General features: G+C 38.4%; 1 protein-coding gene across 1 annotated transcript in view; it reads right to left on the bottom strand.

The window, feature by feature from the left end:
• The window catches only part of COL21A1 (collagen type XXI alpha 1 chain), a 171,550-nt gene extending 156,969 nt beyond the window's left edge, over positions 1 to 14,581 (bottom strand). Inside the window, exon 1 of the mRNA XM_054569504.1 lies at positions 14,388 to 14,581. The gene's annotated coding sequence lies outside the window, so the exon portion shown is untranslated. The remainder of the gene's footprint in view (positions 1 to 14,387) is intronic.
• Between the last annotated feature and the right edge of the window lie 4,777 nt (positions 14,582 to 19,358).

A 19,358-nucleotide genomic window follows, 5' to 3' on the forward strand; every position in this document is an offset into this window, starting at 1 on the left:
CTTTCCAAGGAAAAAACAATCCAAAAAACTAGAAAACATTTTGATTTGTATGTATTTTAGGTCACACCTTGGCAAATGAAAACAGTGTGTGATGTTTAAAAAGATATTTTTAAGTCGCTGCTCTGTGATACTAGTGTGATAAAAGACTGAATTAAAAGAGATTACATTGTTATTAAATAGTTATAAAAAATCTTTTAGAAAGGAGTCCTAAAAGGGATCATGATACACAAACTTAAGATAGTATTAACATCTGCAATGTAAAAACTCATGAGGTGGGAAATTCTCATGTCTAACTGCTCACTCCAGAGTGTTGGTTATGTTCTCTTACAAAGATTTTCAAATTCAATGGTCTAAAACAGAAACAGCTGCACTGGATGAACTTCATTCCTGCTGGAAAACTGACATTTCTCTAGGAAGTGCCAAGTGCAGTCTCAGAATTACAACATGTCAGACTTCCTCCAAAAGAAGATGCTCTTATTTTTCTACACCATCCAACTGTGTTCAGAAGAAATTGTAAAGAAACCCCTAACGCTACAGTACCCAACAGCCCAAAGGAGCCTCTACGACTCTCTACATATGACTTGGTCCAAAAACATTCACTTCATAACAGAACTAATAAAGCAGGCCCCCAAACCCCATTTGTTCAGGTTCTTTTCTACAATTGCAAGTGCTTTACAACATTGTCAGATTAATACTGAACGTGATCCCTTCACAACTTCATGGCCTACATTGCTGGGAAGCCAGGGGAACAATATTACTCAGAGATGGAAGAAAATGATTCTCAGAACAAGTAAAAGAAAAGTCTCCTAACAGAGGAAGATGACTCTCGAGCTGAGCAGGAAGCGATTTGTGCGAATGAAAAAGAACGGTGGCCTCTCAGACGTCATGCAGTTCTTTTCCATTTGTATTAATGAGAAGCCATGAGTATGGGCCCTTAGACTGTTTTGGCAAAGCAGGTTTTGGGTAGTTTCCCCACTAGCAAAACCCAAGGGGAGCAGGAAGCAGCCATGTCCAGAAGGTAAGACACTAACTAGTACACTGTCCAACTACACAATCATTAGGAGCCAGCTGCAGTAAACAGGAAAAAAAAATCCATAACATAAAATTCAAATATTAAACAAAACCAGCATCATGGAGGAAGACCACAAACTCAACAAAAATAGTAACAAACTCCCACAGAAACAGAATTAATAACAATAAAAAGGCAACTAACTTAAACATAATTAATATATTCAGAAATATATGTGAGAACAGTTGGAGAGAAAAGTAGCTAGATGGAAAATCAAGTTGAATAATTGTACCAGATCACAATGCAAAGATCACAAATTTGCATTGTGATCTAAAAATGCATCAAAATCTTCAAAGTTCTGTAGTAAACTATGGACCTAACCAAAAAAAGTTCATTTATGAACATTTTTATCATTTGAACATTAACAAACTCAACTGTTTACTATCTATTCACTTTCCTCAAAAATTTACTAGAAGATAAAGTTAAGCTAGTTCTGGGGTAAGAAATTTGTTTTTAAATGAACAAAATTTGCCACCCTCCCCTAAAGATTGCTCCAAAATAAATTTCTGTTTAAAACTGCTACCAAAAAAAAAAGTTAACATTCTAGAAATAAAATACAAGTTCTCAAACTGGGAGCTGGGTGGGGGCGGCAGATAGCGCACAGGGAAGGTGATACAAATCATGTGAATAGAACAAGTAAATTACCTCAAATGTAGGTGGACAGAGACCAACTAGCTATTAGAAAAAAATTAAGTTTTAATTGATATATAGAAATATAATGGTAACCATTATTATGTAAATAGAAATATAATTTCCAGAGATAACTGGTAGGAGAAGAAAATGAAGCAAACTTAATTCCAAACAAAAAAGGCTAATAGTAATAGTTATAATAAAGATTAAGAAAGTATTATATAAACAGAAACCCAAGTAAAAGGCAAAAAAGAATCCAAACACATTATCAAATACAATAAAGTTTAATGGGTTAAATTTGCTATTTAGAATTCAGAAATAACAGATTTGGGGTTTTGTTTAAGTCTCTCTACATGCTGCTTAAGACAAGAAACCTACCTAAAACACTTGTTAAGTGCCAAGAATAAATCATACCAAATTGATCTGTATTTCTTTGATGGGAGTACTAGGCTGACATTCGAATACCATGCTCATGATATTTCAAAGGTGAAAACAGGTAAGTGTAAGCTTAACATAAAACTAATTAAATGGCTCTGCAATGGAGGGTAACACCTCATGCCAACCCGGTAGGAGGTTTCTAGTGATATGTTTTAGAATTCTGCCATTCACCCTACCCACTTAATTAGCTATTTGTAATTTGGGTGAGAGCAATGATGAGCTGCAAATCAACTTCCAGACAAAGCTAAGCTAAGAAAGATTTCTAACTAAATGAAAGACTTTGCATTTAAAAGATCTTAACTGAACAAATAATGGACCAGCTGCAAGAAGCCAAATTTAAAAGAAACATTCAAAATCCTAAGAGCCAAAACCTGGATGGTAGAATGCTCAGTAGGAATCAGTTGGCTTAATAGCAAGAGGTCTGAGTAGAGAGAAAGGACTTAGGGGCAAACTGAAGTCATTAGTGTGAACTGGCTGTCAGCAATTCATTTGGTCTTTGGCTACAGGTGAGAAAAGGACAGGGCTCTGAACCCTTTGTATTCAGCAACCAACAGTCAGAGGGAATCAAAATTCCCAGGGAAGGCTGACCAGACCAGAGATGTAACTCCAAACCATTGCAAAGAGGAGCAGTTTTAGAATATGATGTTTCACTTGTCTTCAAATACTGGCAGGACTGCCATATGAAATTAACATGTCCCAGTCACTCCCAGGCTACAGAAATAGGATCGATGCCTGGAAACTCCAGGGAGGAAGTTTTCAGCTTAATTCAAGGAAAAAGTTTTTAATAAACGGGAATTCCCTAAAACTGAAAGTGACCCATCATTAGATGTGTCTGGCTCTGGATAATCTGCTCATTAGCTGTGCTAGAGAGACGCTAGGCATCAAGTGTTGTTGGTATAAACAGTATTTGTATTGCAAACAATTATTATTTGTAATAATTGACAGCCCTATAATTTATGTTGAATAGAGTGTGTATCTAAACTAAACCATTTGTTCAAACTGAACCATGCTTAAAGAAGCAGGTTCAAGCCCCACCTCCTCCATGAAGCAAATTATGACAAAAACAGAGCACCTCTTTCACAGTGCCTACCTCCAGTATTAGACCATCTGAAGCTCAATTACAGTTTTATTTTGCTTCCTAAAAATTATATTTGATAGTCCATCTCTTTAGCCATATCACAAGCAACTTGGAATCATGGAACCTCAATCTACCAAGCACTCTGATAGCCATGAAATTAAACATGCTGGCCCATCACTTTTTTTTTCATATAGCACATATTTAATGTTTTTATAATTACCAATATATTCTTGCTGTGAAAATGATGAAATATACATTAATGGTTTCCTTGGGAATTAATGGTGTCCTGTGCCCTCCCTGCCCCCTTGATATATCAAAATCCCTGTATTTTTCTATTTAAAACTTCTCAACGTCCTAATGAGAATAATGGTTGCAGAAACTGAAACCTATTCTTGCAACTTTTGCAGATAATAAACATGCCTGCTTCCCTTCCCTTTTTACCTTAGAACATACCAACAGATGACAGAAGTGCCAGGAGATGAAAGATTTTGAAGGAATAAAAGTCAAAATTTGAAATTCTCTAGCATAGGGTAATAGTAGCAAAGCCCTGTACTCCAGAGAAGCCAGGCTACATCTTCTCTTCAGTGCGGTTTGAAAACATTGTAGCTCTGTACAAGTGGATTCCTTGAAAACACGTCTTTGGACAAAATAGACTGGCATTGCCTAGGGATTGGCAATACTAAAACAATAAAAGAAAGGAAAAGAAAAAAAATCTTCTGCTAACATTATGATAAATGCTCATCTTTGGGGAAAAACTGGAAGAGGGGATGAACATACACACATTTATTTAAAATTTATCAGTATTCAAATCAAGTTTGAAAATGTGAAATTATAATTGCTTTTCTAGACTTCTATAGGCTGTTTTATGTCCAAAGCCCAAAAACACAGCACATTAGGAGAGAAATTTGGAATTCAACTTGACAGCCATATCCAAGATGATGGGAAACATTTAAAATGCACAAACTCATTGCATTACTCACATTTAGCATTTAATAATTTAATAGGTCTGCCCAAATAATGTCCAATCTGAAATTACACTATCCACTTAAAAATTAAAAATATGTAGAGCCACAGTCATGAAAGCACAGATGCACAAATGGCCCCATCATCGGTAACCGTCCAGACATTCGTTTAATTAATTCATTTACAAGGTCCGGCACAAATAACACCCCTTTTTATTACAAAATCTTTTATTACAAAAGCATAGCATGTAATTCTGCAACATAACAATATCACATTCAAGCACACCATAGGACATTTTAGGTGAAATGTTCAAGTTAAAACCATAAATTATTGCACCCATATTATTACCCTACCAACCACACTCAAGCAGGCGTTACTTCTGCTGGGCCCTGTAGAATGCGTAGATCAAAAATATTCACACTTTTTCCCAGGGTTCTGACATCTGTAGTCTAAAAATAATTGATTTTGATTTTCCCAAAGACTCCATAACTTTCTTCTGTCAAGCCTCAATCAGTTCAGTTCATCATGGTGTTTTGTTTTGTTTTTGGCTTAATAGAAGACAGGCTTAATCTAAATACTTTGTAGAATCTTATTGATATACATTATGTACATTGACCGCATCACAGTTCTGAGGAGAGCATAGATCTAAGCACAGCCCTAATAATAAACCTTCAGACTAGGAGATGAGAGACAATGAACATAGGAACAACCGCAACAACCTCCTCAAGCATTCTGCCTTAAAGCAGCAATGGAATAGGTAGGAGCTTTGTGGTATGACAACCAACCCTGACATGCAGAGCATCCACGGAGAAATTTGCTAAGAGATTGTTGTTCTTGAAGACAGGGATCATGTCTTACTTAATGCTGCACCCCTAGGATCTATTTTAACCATAAAAAAGCAAAAAATATCTACTGAATGGATTAAGGCATATCCTATACAGATACACACAAGTCTGGGCTACAGCAGCAAAAGAGGCAAAGGGTAACTGAAACCCAGGGCTGCACCTGCCCTGAGAAAAAGCTATCTTCTGATTTTCATGAAGCCCTGATATTAGCTATCTATGGCCCCCACCAAAAAGATCTCTACACAATTGCTAAATCCAGGAGCTTACGACAAGCCACCTGCAGGTATAAGCAAGAATTGAGGATATTGTCAATCCTACCCAACAACCACAGTGACCTTCTGGGACTGTGCCATGTGGCAAAGGATAACAGCCTCTCAGGCTCCAGAATCAACATGAAGAGTCACAAGGAGTTGCTCTCAAAAGCCACCGTTATTGCTACTACTGCCTTGCCACTTTCTGGAGACTCCTTCCCTGCACTGCAATTTCCTCTTCCCCTGGAAAACCTGGATTTGCCTCTTCTCCATAACCCAGGTTATATGGAGGATATTCTCATCCAAAGAAGTAATATGCTTTTCAAAAGACAGATGTTCAAATCGCAAATGTGTAAAAGCTTAGAAATAGGGAGAATATTGTTCTTTATGAGACAATACTCTATTTGAGTACTTTTTATCAGCCAGGTTCTAAGCTCAAGGGTTTATTTGCATTATCCCATTTAACTTTCCTGACCACACTATGAAATAGGCCCTATGCTCCTCAATTAACAGGTGGGCAAATTAAGTTTGAAAAGGTTGACTACCATGCACAAGGTCACACAGGTGCTGAATGTCAGCGCCACAACTGCACAACATCCGTGTCTTTAGCTATTGCCTTTTATGGTCTCAGTGTAGTAGAGTACATAATATTCTTGTAGCAGTTGCAGGACTAATAAACTAATTTTTCTGCTTTAAAAAAAATGTCGTGTGTCTTTTTAACCAGATTTTACTATCTGTACTCAATGTGTCTGATTTTAAAAGAACATCTTGCAAAATATGTACTTTATGAACTACAGGACCATAAATTAATTATACTATAACACTGTTCTCTCTCATTTGTATGAGAATTCAGAATTATAATTTCAAATCTTTCTATATACAAAGCACATAGTTATGCATTCATTTTGCATTATAAAAGTAATAGATGTAATCATGTATTAAAAAAATAAACAAAAGCAGAAAAGAAAATACCTAGCATTCTGCCACCCAAACACAATTGTTAACATTTTGAGAAACATGTAATTTGGAGCTCAAAAATATAATTTGATTACTCATATAAACATGATTTCCCTCACAAAACCCATAATTCAGAATCAGAAAAATGTTTTTTCAAGTGTTCAAAAGGCCAATGGACATTATTTATATAATTCCCACATGAAGGGCAGAGAGAAATGCATTTAGACATCATTAAAATTATCTGGAAATAAAAAGATTTGTCATTTCATTATTCCTCATTCCCAGTAACTTCCATCTTCCATGCACATTCAAGAAGTATGTTAACAGGAATTTTAGGTACGCATTCTCCATTTCTCAGTAGACTAATTTCCCAAGGATGCTCCTCCACAATGACTTGACCGCTATATACAGATGCTCTAAACTGCAATTCTTTACATGTTCCATGATGACCTCAAAGGGTGCTTTTAACCAAGAAAAAGAAAAATATGCAAAGAGCAAAATGAAAGGAGACTTTACAGGCACACCTGCCCAGCTCTCCTGACTGCAGACTTTTCTAAGCTACCAGCTGCTCAGTAAGCTGTGGCAGGCTGGGAAGAGAAACCAAGTTTCCCATGTCCTGGTCCAGAAACTTCTTGGAAATAATGAGAGCATCTCTTTATTTAGCACTTGACATATATTATTATTACTATTATTTAAATAGTGGTATAGAAGTGACACATAACTTGGACTATAGGTACCTACCTGCTCACACTACACACTTACAAATTTGCTTTCACTAAATGTACATGAATTTACATTAGGCACCATGTGCCTCTACTTGCCATCAAGAGCTCTGAATCCCACTGGCTCTTCCATCCCTGCCCCCTGTTCATTCCAAAAGGACCCCAGCAGGGACTCGGCCTATGCCATTCCAGTTAAGATAGTTACCACATCATCCTTGCCTCTCACAGCTTTCATTTCACTCTCATTTCAAACCTTAGTGCAGAGGTGCTAGGTAACTAGTGATTTGATCAGGGAGAGAAAAGTAAAGGCAGTGTAAAATGATGAAAAGTCGGAGTGCTGAAGGGGAAGGGGGAGCTTCTACATGGCAACAGTGGAGCTGCCTGCATTCTCGGGGCTGTGGACATTTACCTTCTCCAGTGCTTCTGCCTGAAAGGATCTCCCCACTTCTTGCCAAGATATACCTTCAAACCACCTTCAACCCTTTCCCAGACTGACGCATGGAATTGTGTCAAATGAGAATCAAAAATGGTTTGAGAAGAAACTAAGTGACACATCATGCTATGCTCGTAGATTTTTCTAAATTTAATGAGAATTACTTTGCCGTAGACACTTTTTTTCACTTAAAGATACTTACAAAATGTTATTTTTCTATAGTAAATTGAACGGAGTTTTCCATTTAAATATTTTTTCCAATTGGCTATTAATAGACCAACTAAGTAAGCTTAGCAACTTCTCTGAATCATCTCAGGACAGCCAGGCATCTGGTAGGCACTTAATTGCTATTTGATGAACGGCTGATCCCTTACAAAGAATGTTCCTCCCTGTCCTATTTTTAATAGTATATCTATTCAGGGTATTACTGGAAGCACATGCCAAGACAAACTCCATGAGGTGGAATCAAACTCTCTCTTCCTAATAAAGTAGCAAATTTCATGTACAAAAGTTTTAGAACTTTTTAAAGTACACATTTAAATAAGTTGTTTCAATTATTGAATCATCTATGGATTTAAAAGTTACCATGAAAATACAATACATATTTTCTGAGTGTCTGTTTTTATTAACAGTTACATAATAAAAATTTAAAAAGCAATTTCCAAAAAATATTTTAGTAGAAAAAACTTTCTATAAAGTTTAAACTTCACTAGAATATCTTTTTACTTTAAATTTTAAAAAGGAAGTTTTCTTGGTCCTTAATCTTTTCTTCTTAACACCAAATCACTGTAAAAACAAATAGTTAAGGGGTAACATAACACTGCAATCATAACTAAATTGACCTAAATCAAAACAAGACAAGTCAAAACAAAAACTAAACACTGAATCAAGCACAAGCAACTGGCAGGATTCCCAGAAGGTCACCAAACTTGGAGTTGAGAAAACTATCAATGTTTCCTGAAATGTTCAAAGATACCTTCTAGAGTGTTTAATTAGTGAAAACCAAAATGTCAAAGAAACAGCAAAGAGGAGAATACTAAATTAAACCCTTAGAAAAGACAAACCTAGTGGAAAAGATTATCTTTCACAATTGATACCTGTGGATTAATTTTCTTGTCATTGTGGACATATTGTTTTCAGTGTTTTTTATTAAAGACATTTTTAAATAAATAACCCTGAAATCAAACTGGGTTAAATGGGGCAAGAAGACCTGTAGTATTCCAAAAAACACTCTCTCTCAGATTATGTGCCTCTGTCACGTTATCTGATTCTTCAGAAGACAAGGTAGTTGAATGAAATATGCAGAGTAGAAGACAGGAGACCTGAGTGGCTATCCAAGGCCACCATTAGCTATTCATGAGCCTTTAGCCAAAAATGATGTTTCCAAGCCTGTTTCCTCACTTATATTAGACAAATTCTAATTCCCCTTACTGTTCTAAAAAATCTATGAGTCCATGGGAAGGCCTCTCTTTACAAAGGACATAATTATTTTATTCCTTTTCACAATAATAAAACAAACTGATTAATTTTTTTAATTGGCTTGGGCATCCACATTCTAAAAAACAGTTCTCAAGTGTTCCGATGTGCAGTCAAGTTTGGGGACCAGTGGCTTAAAGCAGTGATTCTTAACATGTGGTTTCTGGCCAACAGCAGCAGTATCTGAGAATTTTTATAAATGTTCCAGATGCTGTGTTATTTTCTGAGAAACTTGAAGTACTTTACATATTCTGAAACAAATTCCTTCACTAGCTAAAAGAGAAAAAACATCAAATGAATGTAATGTAAATTACTACTTCTTTTTTACAATCCAGTTTTCAGAGGTGAAAATAGAAAGCAAGCTTCAGCTTAAACCATTCATTAATGTCCAAGGTAAAAAAATAGCAAATTTCTTTTTTTGTACTCTAAACTGAGGACATGCATATTGATTTTAGAGAGAAACACCTATGTAAGAGAGAAACAATGATTGGTTACCTCCCATAAGTGCCCCAACTGGGAATCAAACTTGCAACCTAAGTATGTGCCCTAACCAGGAATCAAACCCTCAACCTTTCAGTGCACAGAATGATGCTCCAACCAACTGAGCCACCCTGGCCAGGGCAATAATAGCAAATTCTTATTAAGCATGTACTTTGAGCCAGCACCATTTATGTATACAGGGTCCAGCAGAAGTAACGCCATTGAGTGTGGTCAGTAGGGTATGTGAATGTCTCACATAAAATGGACAGCAATTTGAACATTTCACCTAAAATGTTATGTAGTGTGCTTGAGTGTGATATTGTTATGTTACAGAATTACATGCTTATGATTTGTAATAAAAGATTTTTATGTAATAAGAAGGGCCATTTGTGCTGGACCATATATGTATATATACATACACATTATATACACACACACATTATATATATACATTATATATATACACTATACACACATACACACACACACACACACACACACTCACCCCTTACAACAATCCTGTTGTGCTAGGTACTATGATCCCATTTTTACTAATTAGGAAACAGAAGCAGAAAAAGGTTATGTAACTCGCCCTCGTTCAAACAACTAGTATGGCACAGAGTCAGGGTCAAGGCTAGGCGGTCTAGCTGAAGAGTGTGTATCTTTAATCATGAAGTGGAGAAAGTTGAAGAACTTGGCCTCTGTGGCTAATTCTCTTTGAGTGAGACTGGACTACCTGCCAGAAATAAACATTTCAACTTTGTTTTCACAAGAATGATAATGAATCAAGCTAAAGAATTACTATTGCATTCTCAGCAGTATAATCTAAACATAATAAATACAAAATAAAAACATGTATCCATTTTCTGTGATGTGTTTACTCATAAGACTTTCAAAATTGGACTTGATAGTAAAACAATTCACTTTGAAACAAATAGGGCTCTTAAAAGGAACCTAAATGAGTGCCAGGTAACTCTCATCAAAACCTTTTAAGTGATCCAGGATATGTAAATCAAGTGCAATTAAGCGAACTTCTTTATGATCATCTCTGCTCCAGGCTTTATGCCTTTAAGTAGAGAATTATAAAATTACTGTGGAGCATTTCAATATTGATTGTTCCTAATTGGCCACATCCTGTCACTGAATTGCGACATCACAGACTCTCTTGGCTCTTCAGTTAAATTATCCAGAACACTAATTTGAGTACTGAGAGTTTGAATTTGCTTCCACATGCCCTCATTTCTCCCATCAAGAGATGGGCCTCTGATCTTTCCTTTCATCCCCACATATACTCATCTCGTACACAGTGAGCCAAACAAAAAACACTACTTTCATTAAGTTGTAATTACATTTAATTTTATAACATTAAATTCTAATTCTAGTCAATTTAATAATATTGAGTTGTAATTTCAAAAGTATCTTAATAAAGACCTGATTTCCTGAATGGAGGAGTCACTAAAATGTTTATATGCTAGAACTTGGATTATGTTTAGTCTTCTAAAAGTTACACAAGATTGGTAACAGGAAGGGTTGGACTCTCAAGTCCAACAGGAAGGGTTTAACTTCTTGCATTTGAAATGCAAATCAAAACTACAACAAGATACCATCTCACACCTATTAGAATGGCTATTATCAATAAGACCAGTAATAATAAGTGATGGAGAGGTTGTGGAGAAAAAGGAACCCTCACTTACTGCTGGTGGGAATGTAAACTGGTATAGCCAGTATGGAAAACAATATGGCAGTTCCTCAAAAACTTAAAAATAGAGTTACCATATGACCCAGCAACCCTTCTTCTGAGTATTTATCTGAAAAATTTGAAAACATTTATCTGCAAAGATATGCACCTCTATGTTCATTGCAGTGTTATTCATGGTGGCCAAGACATGGAAAGAACCAAAGTGTCCTTTAATAGATGGTTGGATAAAGATTTAGTACATACACACAGTGGAACACTACTTGGTCATAAGAAAAGATGAAATACTGTCATTTGGGTCAACAGGGATGGATCTTGAGAATATCATGCTAAATGAAATATGTCAGATGGAAAATGTCAAGAACCATATGATTTTACTCATATGAGGGATATAAAACTGAAAGCAACAAATGAACAAACAAGAAAACAAGCAAACAAAAACTCATAGACACAGACAACAATATAGTGGTTATCAGAGGGAAGGGGGTTGGGAGAGGTGGTAACAGGTAAAGGGGGCCAAATACATGGTGACAGAAGGAGATTGGACTTTGGCTGGTAAACACACAATTTAATATACAGATGACATAGTGTAGAATTTTACACATGAAACCCATACAGCTTAATTAAACAATATCACCCCAATAAATTTAACTTAAAAAGACAGTGCAAGATGAGTCACAAAAAGGCACTGGTTAAAAATCTAATATTCAATTTATCACTGAAATTATAGGAAAATCAAAACTAATTTCAAAGTACAAAATTATGTGGCATCCTTTTTGGAATATCATAAATATTTTTTTCAGTAGAACCATTCGGTCCCAAGAGGATCATCCAGATCAGTTTCAATCAAAGAATGTTAAAGAAATTGCTCTTTGTAGATGTGGCTTGAAGCATTTTGAAATTACTGCAGTTATGGAAGAAAAGGACTCTTAAATGGCCTTATGTACATTTTTTGCCAATTTAGGCCTGTTCTTGCTGTAGGTCATCATTTTGCTGTGCTTTATATTGTCTTGAACAAATCTTGATGTGACTGGTTAAGGTTTCACTTTATTTTCTCTCTCAAGAACCTAAGAAACACCAGAGAGCACTCCTCAGCTGGTTCTCTTAGAGGCCACAGCCAGCCACTTTTAGATGCTCTCTTACCATAGGAATTTTCTTTCGTAAGGAATGATAAGGAGAGCTAGAGTTTAAGACTTTTTTAATGTGAAGGTTAATAGATTATGAACTCCAAAACATGGTGAAATCTTCCACCATGGGCAGTGAGTAGATAAAAGCAAGGTTGTTAATTTGAAGCAACGCTTCTTTAAAATTTTTATTCTAGAAAGTTCCGTATAAAACATACAATAAAATTATGAAGACAAATTGAGGATATCCATGTTTACATTCAGGTAAAAAAGCAAAAACTTTAAATTCTAAGGGTGAGGTTGGCATGCAAATAAATATAAAATTTGACAATATTATCGATATTACTGTATTTTTCATTTCAAAGTGAGAATTAGACTCCTCTTTTATTTTCAGTTTCTGTGTGGTATGTGCATATTTTAAGCTAACAAATATTTAACTTACTATGACACCCTATAGAAGCATTATTTCATTTATCTCAGACAACAATATTAGAATTATGAAGTATGCATTGCACTACTACAGTCCCCATTTCACAGATGAGGAAAGTGAGGCTTGGAAAATGTATGCCACCATCTGAGAGAATGGGGAAGCAGAGAGCAGGTGTTGAGCATAAGGCTTGAGCCTCAGACCAAGGCTCCTATTTCTAATCATCATCTACATTTCCCCCAGTTTTCTAAACACAAGCTTAGTACCTGTCCCTAAACAAGTTTATATACCTCAATCATAAATTGGCACAAACAGCAACTTGGAAAATAAACATTCTCTGTACAGAAAGTCTTGGTACAATTAGCACTGTGTCCACCGCAGCACACATGTGCTGGGGCTGGAGTCACGCCTATTCTAGCTTTTTTTTATCCAATGCTACATTTTCTAATCCACTTAAGCTTATTTGCAAAGTCATTTTATTTTTGTACTAATGACTTAAAAAGAGCTGGAATTTTTTAGCCAAAATTTTGAAATCTCAGATCTCTATTATAAGGGGGAAAAAAAAAAAAAAAGAGCCACTTCAGACATTCCAGAGACATGTAATACTGAATTCCCTTTCACTCCAGAGAATTGGCACAAAGCCTTTAAACCTCCAATTGCTTTTAAAAAAATAAAAATACTGCATATGAGTCCTGTAATGTGCACTGATGACAGGGAGGATCTGGGATCCTGTCACCAGGGACCAAAGGTTCATGTTGCAGTTAGAAGACACTCGTGTACATTTCTTCTTTGGCTTCATTTCAATACTGAAAGTGAAGAAAAAGAAAAATTCCTAAAAAGAAAAAGAAAATTCATAATCTTTCCTAAAGCAAATATATTAATTCTGCTATGTAAAAATTACTCAAGATGATGTTTAAGCCTCTGTCCTTTACAAATCCTCCAAAATTCACAGTGTACCTTAGATTTTCCAAAAATGGTCTGTTTCCCCCTACGTCGGTGGTGGGGCATGTGCAGGTGTTTGCTCTTAGCTTACCCGAGATCTAACCCAAGTTCTCAAAAGTGAGCAAGCTCCAGCATCACCTGGAGGGCTCAGCAAAACAGAGAGCTCGACCCTAGTCCCAGAGTGTCAACCCCACCTAGAGTTTGCGTTTCTTTTTACTCCCAGGTGATGTCGATGCTGCAGGCCAGAGACCACGCTTTCAGAACCACTGCTCTCACTCACTGGTTCCCAAACTACTGCACCTGGGAATCACCTAAGAACAGTTTTTAAACGTAGATCTGCAAAGTCCCGCTCCCAGAGATTCTGATTTCATCGGTTTGGGGTGCTGCTCAAGCACCGAATTTTTTTTAAAGCTCCCTAGTGAGCCTACTATGCAGCAAGCGGAAAGAACCTCTGTCCACCCCACACAGTCCCCAGTCCTATGCGCCCAGCTTCCCGCTCCAGGGTGCACCACGTGTGGATGCCACAGCCTCTTCCAAGGAGGTAGAGGAAGAGGAGCTTAGGGAAGTAAATCCCCGCAAGTTACTCATTCTCACAGGACAATCACTCTGAGGCAGAAATGAGCGCCTAGCGAACGAACCTCTAGATTCATTTACACTCAAGTAACTTTGCAAGACAAACCCTGACATCCCAGCCTCCATCCTGGACACGGAGCCTACCACCCAGTTCACCAAGCATTTTAGCGCGGGGAGAAAACTGCACCCTCAAATGCCACATCGCAGCCCCGGGAGGGCCAGCCCTGAAGCCCCCTTAGTTGTCATTCCGGATGGGAGAGGGGAGAAATAGGTGTCGCCTTACCTGGCACAGGGTCCAGGGTCGGGGTTGCCGCGGCAGTCAGCTGCGTTCTCCACCAGGGGTATAGGGCGTCCCAGGCGGAGACCAGCCCCAACCCGGACAAAAACTGGGCTGATGTGGGTTCGCTGCCCTCCGCCCTGAGCCCCGTCTCCCCGCTGCGGCCAGAGCAGAGCTCCGCGGCTCGGGAACTCGCTCTCAGCCCTCTGGAGGCGGAGCCCGGGAGATAAGGTTGGCGCTCCCCACCCGCCCCCTTTCCGGGGCGAAGGCCAGAGGGTGGGTTTTGGATCTGGATCTCGGAGTGCCAGCTGCTAGTGGAACCCTGACAGAAACATGCTCACTTCCAATCCCGTGGCGACCAGAATACTGTACCCCTGGGAGGAGGCCGAATGAGGGGCTACCAGGAAACAGGAAAGATAAGGGCAACTCAGAGGTTGAAAGGACGAGTACTAAGAGAGGTGGGGACCTGGGAGCGTCACCTGCACTCACCAAAGGAGGCCTCTCTCCTTTGCCTGTGAGAGGGGCCCCTCTGGGTGCCAGGGTCAGTCACCCTAATCCTCCCAGCCACAAACTGACTGATGAACCTGCCTTTAACGTAAGATAATAGCTGCCTGAAGATCTGCGAAGGGTTCACTTTTAGACAGACAGGCAATTTACCTTTGAGGATTTAGGAAATGGAAGAAAGTCTTGCCTTATGACAATAAAGTAATGCTCTGTGCTCTGTCCCCTTTAGTCTATTCTTCACAGAGCAGCCAGAAAGTACTTTAACATGCATGTGCTTAAGATGCCACTGTTTTCTGACCCCTCAGTGGGCTCTCACCTGTCACTCTGCCGACTTCTCACTCTGGTTCCCCACAATATGGCCTGTGGGCCCTTGTACACACTCGTGTGTTCTCTCCTCTCACTTGCTATTTCCCTGCTTCCAAAGCTCCCTTCCAGACTTTATCATGGTTGCCTGCTTCTCTTCCATTCAAGCCTCCAATGTCACTTCCAGGGAGTCCTTCCTGCACAGCCCACCCAAATGGAAACCCCCACAACCATGCATATTCCCTAACTCCATTTTTTTTAATTTTATTATTTTTTGCTCTTTTGTTCTGAAATTTTATTATTTGTTTTGCTTCCATCTCAAGTTAAGCTCGATGAGGACAGGCAACTGACCTTAGAACCAGCTTTATCCTCTGCATCTAAAGCAATAGCTGGAACATAGGAGGTGCTTAATAAATATCAACTGAATGGATATGTGAATTAATACCACCCCAAGAAAGAATCTTGACAAAGAATGACTTCCTTCAGTATGTCAATCCTACCAAATTCAAGGTCAGAAACAAATATACTGGAATGATAATCATTTGCTGCACTTCATTCATTCATTCATACATTCATATTATACATAGCCTATTGTCATGCAAATAAGAGTCCTCATTGGTCATATCAATAAAAATATAAAAATAAATTTTAATATGAAGACATAGATAATAATTTCCAAATAATTCTTTCAATGAAATACTTGCAAGGAAGAGAATACATTCCAAATTCTCAGCAAATGGTCTCTTCTACTTTGTAGAGGAAACTAAAGCCTGACGAAACAAAATCTATACCCAATTGTTTCTGCTTTGCATCTCTTAAAATAGAAAAGGGGTCTCCCACTTTTTCTCTGTGTCCCACCTCTTTCTGTCTCCTTAGGAACCACCCCTTTGATGGTTCCATCTTCTCTTGTATCATTTCTCTAACAGCTTATTTGAACTTACTCCAGGCTCTCCTGTCCCAACTCATTTCACACTGGTCTTGTTCATACTTCCTGAAACTGCTCCAGCCAAGTTCGCTAACGATCTCCAATATTCAATGGACTAGCGACAGTTTAGCAGCCTTGACTCCGAAGGGCGGTGATGGGGACCTAGGGATCGGTAGCCTGCAGAGGCTCCCCTCTAGATTTTCATAGCGCACACTTTTTGTCAAGGCTGTTGCAAAGGCTACTTGTTAGTTTCTTCCTTTCTGAATCTCTTGGTTTTCAACCTAGTTGGTCCCTACTCTAGCCATCTTCAAATATTTTCTTCCCCTGTCCTCATTGACTTTTCACATACCGATCTTCTCTGCTGCATACTCTTCTTCTACCTCTAGGTACTCAGCTCTAAGTTTCTGTTCTCCTAGCAAACTCTCCTTACACAATGCTATCCATTTCCATAGCTTCATTGATAGTCGGGGTTCTTAACCTGTAATTTATGTTTAGTCCTCTGAGAATCTGAAGATCCCTAGCATTTTCATCCAGTATTTTATATACATATATGTTAATTTTTTGAGAAGAGGTTTTTAAAATATTCTTTTAGATTCTCAAAGCATGGCCCTCTGACCACTATTCTACCCACAAAAAAAAAAAAAAAAAAAAAAAAAAAGGTTAAGAGCCCTTCATCTACCTACATGTCTACATTTTCAACCTAGATCTCTTTCCCCAAATTTCAGCCAGTGGTCCAACTGTTCACTGGACACCTTCACTTGTATAAATGGCAGACATTTCAAATAAAATATGGTCAAGCCTGAGTTTATTATCATTCTGCCCCCTCCCCCAAAAAACCCTGCTCCTCATCTCTACGTTCTCTATCTTTCCCAAAGTCACCATTTATCAATTGCTCAAGATAGGATTTTGCCATCATCTCCATTCTAAGGTAAATCTGGCCCTTTCCTGATTAAAACACCAACATGATTTTCTAATACTCTTAAAAAAGGCTCGCAACTCCAGTGTGCCTCCACAATTGCTGTTACTTTGCTTACCTCTCCAATTTCAGGGCTTGCCACTCCTCCCCACCTCCTTACCCTCTTATTCTCTAAACACTATCCACGCTGAACTCAGGCCTTCCATGCCCGATTCCCTTCCTATAGAAACTGTGAAGGAATCCATTTACGCTCTTTTAAACTGTGATGTTGGTGGTAATTTGTTACACAATAAAAAATTAACATGGTGATCTTAAGTCCAGCTCTTCTGGTGAGGCCTAAATTTCCTTGAGCTATTCATTTTAATAAATATAATATTTTAATATGTGATCAGTGTTACTTATTATATTCTTAAATAAATATTCAATTTTATTTGATTCTTAACTGTTTAATTACTGATTTGGTAAATTTAATATTTATTAAATATATTATTTATTTAAGTAAAACTTACATGTAAATGTTTAAATTTTAAAATTAGGGGAAATACATGCTCGGAAAGTAAAATTTCTCAATTTTTGTTTTAGAACATAATTGTATCCAAATCTACAATATTCCTCCCCCACCCCTGGTGGAAAAGAATCCTTTTTTTTTTTTAGTTGATGAAATCATTATTTTTTTCATTTTTTTATTGTTGTTCAAGTACAGTTGTCTACATTTTCCTGCCACCACTTCCCCCGCCCCGCCCACCCGCACCCTCCACCTTCCATCTTAATATTGCCTCTTCCTTACCAACACAGACACCTAAGTCATAGACTCCAAGATTAGTGCAAAAGAGACCAAAAAAATCCTTCATTTCTTTACAGTCCCCTTCGTCTAATCTCAGCACCCCCAAACCTACACTACTGATGTAGAAGAAGCTGTTAGAAAAAGACTGCCTGTAATTGATATACTGATCTGCCAGAAATGCCTTCTGCTCTGGCCTTTTAAGGTTTACTTCTCCACTCAGGGTAATAATTTTTTCCTCTGCTCCAGAAGAATAAGCCTGTATTATTGCGACATTATTGCATTTTAAGTATCAAATTCTCAGCAATTAAAGCACTTTAATCAAGCTACCACAACAGAGCTGAACAGCTACAACCAAAAGTCAATACCATTGAGAGCAAGTGTCCTATTTGTGTTGCTCAGCATACATTCTGATGGGAATCATAAATATTTAGTAAAGGAATGAATGAGCCTAATGTGACAAGACAAAGGGAGAACAACATCAATGTATATATACCGAGAGCACTGATATATTCCAGGCACTGGGCTGGCCTTTTGGGACAAAGCTGTGATCAAAACAAGGCCCTGCCCTCCCACATAAACAGCCACCAGCACCCTAAGACAATGTACCATTCACAAGGTCAGGCAGTCCTCAAATGCTCTCTCTAGGATTGCAGACAGGGTCATCCCAAGAAAATGTTGTGTTCTCACCCTTTCCTCCAGTCGTGCTATGTAAATGAAATATAACTAAAACTTAAATCAAGAGCACGTGTGAAGGGACTGAGACGTTACCTGGAAAAAGCAAGGGCGAGTGACCCAGTGGTCTTGGAGTAACAAACCACAGAACCCAACTCTGGATGAGTTTAGCAGCAAAGGAATACACTGCAATGACAGTGGCCACAGAAGTGACAGGAAGGCTGGAGAACCAGGCTTGGACAAAGACAGACAGGCCAGAGTCCGTGCAGCAGATACTGCTCAGCAGTCTGGTAAAGGCACCAGAGCTTAGAGAGGAGACCACATCTCTCCTTCTTGCCTTTCCAGCACTCCACCTGAGAATCGAGGTACAGAGCGGGAGTCCAGTTATCCTGGCTTGGGTTCCATGCCCACTGCCCTAGCCGAGGCGGGGCGGGGGAGCAGGTCTGACAGCCCCAAAGCTGGTGGCGAGAAAAATATCTGAACATAGGACACCGGGTGACAATCAGGAACTGGGTATTCACTAATCAATCTGAAAATGAAGTCAGTCCTGCCCGATAGCTCTTGTTCAAATACAGAGTAGACTTAAGTAGTTCCCAAAGTCATGAGGAAGTTGCTTGACCAGGGGGGCCAACTTTGAAGCAGTTCCTATGGGACAGATATCCAGAGTGCTGACCAAAGAAGCTTAGGACACATGCTCCATCCTTAGAATCAGGAGTGGAGCCACATCTAGGCTCCACAGACTGGCAGAGGGAGACAATGGTTCTTCAAATAGAATCAGGGCTCCGTTAGTTAAAAAAGAGGAAACAGACCTGAGAGACGGCGATGTCAAAGTTACGAATGTTCACTGAAGGCTGCACCTTTGATGTCCAGCTT

This window comes from Pteronotus mesoamericanus, unplaced genomic scaffold, assembly GCF_021234165.1.
Source record: "Pteronotus mesoamericanus isolate MK-2021 breed Mesoamerican mustached bat unplaced genomic scaffold, CSHL_Meso_final contig_20, whole genome shotgun sequence".
Lineage (NCBI taxonomy): Eukaryota > Metazoa > Chordata > Mammalia > Chiroptera > Mormoopidae > Pteronotus > Pteronotus mesoamericanus.